Below are 5,000 nucleotides of genomic sequence, written 5' to 3'. Positions count from 1 at the left end.
GCCCCTATACCCAGTTCCGACGATCGATTTGCACGTCAGAATCGCTACGGACCTCCATCAGGGTTTCCCCTGACTTCGTCCTGACCAGGCATAGTTCACCATCTTTCGGGTCCCAACGTGTACGCTCTAGGTGCGCCTCTTCTCGCAATGAGAACGAGACGCCCCGGGAGTGCGAGGCCTAATCGTAACGAGGCCCATCCTCCCTTAGTCGACTTCACGGACGACTTTCACTTTCATTTCGCCTTTAGGTTTATCAAATCCCAATGACTCGCGTACATGTTAGACTCCTTGGTCCGTGTTTCAAGACGGGTCCCGAGAGTACCCAAAGCAATAGCGTCGCCGACCGGTAATTCAAAGTTTGGCCAGTCCAAGGACTCCGCCTGCCAACAGCCCGCCAGGCCCGGTTACGGCGCTAAGTCCGTACATCCGGTATCTAGACTGGAACGAGCTTGCGGCGGTCCTGGACGCAGTGCGTTCGAGAATTTTGCGGCCCGATACCGTCTGAGTACCGTCGCGCAGTCGGCCGGGCATCCAAGGGGCTGTCATCGTACGCTAAAAGCGACGGACAGTCTTCGCCTCGGGCCTTAGACCGACACGCAACGGGTCGCGACGTTCTACTAGGGGAGAAGTGCACGACTACATAGCCGGAACATTCGCCGCGGGTGGTGTGCCCACGCCGATGGGAAACCCGCCGTAACGGGACCATCCGGGGCACTATCGCACCAACACGGGAGCCAGCTTCGTTGACGATGAATCTCCCCATTCGATCTTTTGGGTTTCTCGGGTTTACCCCTGAACGGTTTCACGTACTCTTGAACTCTCTCTTCAAAGTTCTTTTCAACTTTCCCTCACGGTACTTGTTCGCTATCGGTCTCGTGGTCATATTTAGCCTTAGATGGAGTTTACCACCCACTTAGGGCTGCACTCTCAAGCAACCACTCTAAGGAGAGATCCACCCGAGACGCGTACCGGTCGCTACGGGCCTGGCACCCTCTATGGGTAAGTGGCCCCATTCAAGATGGACTTGGACGCGATTCGATGTCTCGGGATAAACGGATCCTCCTGAACACTACATTTCCCAGCGGCGTTAACCGCGGGATTCAGTGCTGGGCTCATTCCTGTTCGCTCGCCGCTACTAAGGAAATCCTTGTTAGTTTCTTTTCCTCCGCTTATTAATATGCTTAAATTCAGCGGGTAATCTCGCCTGCTCTGAGGTCGTCGAAATTTTATTATTTCTTTTCAAAGTTATACCACAAACTGTACGCTCTTTTCGGGGTTTCGACACGTAATACGAAAGGTATATTAATACCAACGACGCACAGGGATTATGTCGTTCGATTTTTTCCTTGTATCGTTCGATAACCAACTATTTTTCTCTTTTCGGATCAACACAATATCGTCGACTACTCGAAGGTACGTACGAGCCAAAATGAAAGCTCGGTGTCTCCTCTCTCTTTTGTTCGACAAAAGAAAAAAGGCACTTAAAACGCCGCATATTCGGGCAGGCGGGACAACGACAAAAAAAAAAAACGACGACGACGACGTCCGGTTGTTCTCGACTCGCGTCGGAGTATATATGTATATATTATAATCGGATATATCTTTTTATCTATCCAGGGCGCGTTAAAACAAACGACGAGGAGAGACTACGACAACGAGGAGATAAAGGTCGGACACCTTTTCTTCTTACCCTCGGCGCGCTCTCGCACACGATCGTTTCATGTTTCTTTTGTCCCCTAAAGGATACATATACCGTTACAACATATTTACGTTCGAATATACACTCGACGGTCGATAAACCGTAAAGACGCATCGTCCGATACGTTTTTTCTTTTGCTGTCGCGTTCCGACGCAAAATCCCAAGAAAAGGGCGAGAATGCCAGAGACAGCCATGTAAACCATCGGTGACTTATCATGGTCCAGAGAATAAAGGGTTAAAGGAAAAAAGAAATCCCATTTTTAACGTGCGTGGTACACCTTCGTCGTGTATATATCGTTCGATGAAACCACGAGCGCACAAAAGGAGGAACAAAAGCGTTTCGAGATCGATCTTCGGTGTAAATGTCATTGTTCATTTGCGTTCGACCGTTGTTCGATAAAAGAAATTTAACACACGAACAACAATGAAGGGAGACTCTCGCAAGACGATCACCAAATAAGCGTTTATCGTTCGATCGGTCCGGGTTTTTCAACGTCCGTCCGGCACAATTATGCACTTCGAGGACTGGACGACCGAACCCGTATTGGGATCGCGCGGTCTTCCGCTTCTAATCAACGACAACGAAGCGATCTGCGCTTGTAAATGTTAAAAAAAACGTGGCGAAGCTACGATCTCGTAATAATTTAACCGTGAAAGAGCTTCCGTCGCACGTTTATTTTTTTTAACTTTTCCCCTCGTTGTATAAACTTTCGCACCGTCGAAAAAAAAATTCGACAATCATTTCAGACAACGTCGGGAGCGCGGAGAAACGCCGTAAACACGCTCTACTCTCGGCTTGCTTCCTTCAATTGGTGTCTAACAATTCTCTCGCAGGGCGAAGAATCATTTTCTCTCTCGTCTAAATATCCTTCTGTAGTTAGGTGTTTTCGACTCGGGAGCGCTCTTTCACGGGCGGTCGTATATGGTCTCTTTTAGGGGTTTAACTAGAAACCACGACTCACGCAAGCCGAGATAAGCGCATTCCGCCGAGAAGATCCTAAAAACTAAGAATTGCGAGATATACGAAAATGTTCTTCTGTCGCCTGTGAAAAAAATGAACACTAGCAAAGAGAGGGCGAGACACGAACGTTCCATTTAACATTCTCCGCGTCAAACGCCGACGAAATGTCCAACCATCGCTCGTACGTTTTCGCCAATTTCGCAAGTTGTTCTCTCTCTCGCGTTCGACCATCGGATCCCGCTCCGAAACGTTCGACTTTTCGGCGTTTAACAGTTTCGTTTTATCTAGTCGAACGACGAGCGGTACCGAAAAAAATTTAACAATGAAGAGAAAACCTTTTGCTGCTAAAGGCAAACGCAAGCAGTCTTTAGTTATATAAACGACCCTCAGCCAGGCGTGGTCCAGGAATTGTATCCGTGGACCGCAATGTGCGTTCGAAATGTCGATGTTCATGTGTCCTGCAGTTCACACGTTGACGCGCAATTAGCTGCGTTCTTCATCGACCCACGAGCCAAGTGATCCACCGTTCAGGGTAATCGTATAAAAATTTTTGTTCATATTTAACAACTCAGCGTCTGAAAACCAGTATGTACGTGATTTATTTAACCTGGTTTATAAATTCGTTCGATTGTCCATAGAATACTAACTCCAATCCAAGCGCAAGATCGAGTATCGGTATTCGGACGTCGTCCCGTCATAGCTCTGTTCACAGATTTACCCGAGCTGATTGATGATTAAGACGACACGATAACGTCCATGGACGGGTAAAGGACCGTATAAAACTACAGAACCGCCGATGAAACAACGCTCTGTGACGCATTTCTCTTCGTGCGGCGAGTTTTCAGTCCGTTCCGGGTGGTAAAGTCATTCAAAAACCGTGGAAAATACGAAACGCGCTGTCGCGCGTAACACAGAGTCTCCTGCTCGCTGCTTACATATATTGGACGTCTTGGCGGTATCGCGAGATTCAATACGGACACTCCATGGCCGGCGTCAGATCGGTCTACCAACGAAGGAGACTACGCTATCGTTTTCGCTTCTCAGCCGGTCCGTAAAGCGATACGTTACCATATCGTCCGTCGTAAGCAGGCGGACTCTCGTGAAGTTGCGACTTCGTTCGTCGAAGCGGTTTCGTGGTTCGATTTCCATCGGTTACCCGGACACCCCCCGCGTGAAAGCCTCCGTGTCACACTCTAAATTTCGTTTCTCGTTTAACACGAAATAGAGAGAGGCTAAAAGGGGGTGTTCCCTTTGGTCCAAAGACAAAATTTATAGAGAGAAAGAAAATAAAATGAGAGTCTCTCACGAAGCGGGCGAAAAAAAAAAAACAAGAAATTTAACAATTTTTTTTCGCAAACCCATGCATTTCGTTACCAAACGTCCCAAAATATTTCTTTATATTCTCTCTCGTGTTTTCACACGGGGTCGAGAGAGTACGCAACACGAATCAAGAATAAAAATTATAGAAAGGAAAGTCCGATAAGAATATTTCGAGATTCTTATAACCTTCACCTCTTCCTTACTTCTCCGAAATCTCTCCGCTTTCCTGGCGCGTATCTATTTAACAATTTCGATTCTCTCCTCCTTTTAACTCAGACGTCGCAACGAACGGGTACACCATGCATACGATCCATTTTTTACATAACGAACCTTCTGCCGGTAAAATTCGCGACAGATTCATTTATGTATAGATATATTTTTATATGAGAATGTTCGGGATTTTCCTTCGTGTTCAAGTTGAACATTCTTGTTACGACGACTTTTTGTATTTATCGAAGGATCGTGCGGTACCCGTTAATAAGAAGTAAACGACGTCCCGGGAGAGTCGAAACCTTTCTTATACGCTACGGAAAGAAGAGCCGAGAAGATAGAGAGGAAACTCTCGATTTTCTTTCGTCGGTAAACTTTCGTTCTTTCTATTTACAGCGTTCGACATGAAACGGCGTTGCTCTCTCATTTTTTAAACTTTATTTAACGTTAGCGCTTGTTCGTACGAAACGCGTCGGCGGATACGAAATACGGACGGGAGTATCGACGATGAGAACCAAAGCGACCTCCTACACGTAACCGTAATATCTCTCCGCATCACGACTGCCGTAACGACGAATTGTCATTTAACATTTTTGGTATCTGTTTTTTCTTTCGTTTGTTTGCTACTACCTCCAAATATTTCTCTCCCTTTCTCTCTCAATCATCTATCGTGGCTCGTTTATACGCATTTTTGTTGTGTACGGCCAATATATTTATTATTTGTTTATTATACGCGAGGAGCTGCACTTTTCATCCTCATTTTTGCGTATCATGTGTTATAGTCATATATACTTTTGGCTGCTTTTCACA

The 5,000-nt window shown here is 46.4% G+C and overlaps 2 non-coding genes across 2 annotated transcripts in view; both read right to left on the bottom strand.

Moving 5' to 3' along the window:
- The window catches only part of LOC143266555 (large subunit ribosomal RNA), a 4,386-nt gene extending 3,168 nt beyond the window's left edge, over positions 1-1,218 (bottom strand). The window contains exon 1 of the ribosomal RNA XR_013041511.1: positions 1-1,218. This exon is cut by the window's left edge and continues 3,168 nt beyond it. This is a non-coding gene — a ribosomal RNA (large subunit ribosomal RNA).
- Positions 1,219-3,040: 1,822 nt separating this feature from the next.
- LOC143266552 (5.8S ribosomal RNA) lies at positions 3,041-3,195 on the bottom strand. The gene has a single exon (XR_013041508.1). It is a non-coding gene; the product is annotated as a 5.8S ribosomal RNA (ribosomal RNA).
- Between the last annotated feature and the right edge of the window lie 1,805 nt (positions 3,196-5,000).

This window comes from Megachile rotundata, unplaced genomic scaffold, assembly GCF_050947335.1.
Source record: "Megachile rotundata isolate GNS110a unplaced genomic scaffold, iyMegRotu1 scaffold1409, whole genome shotgun sequence".
NCBI lineage: Eukaryota > Metazoa > Arthropoda > Insecta > Hymenoptera > Megachilidae > Megachile > Megachile rotundata.
The sequence above is the reverse complement of the archived record's forward strand: the minus strand, read 5'-3'. Positions and strand labels throughout refer to the sequence as shown.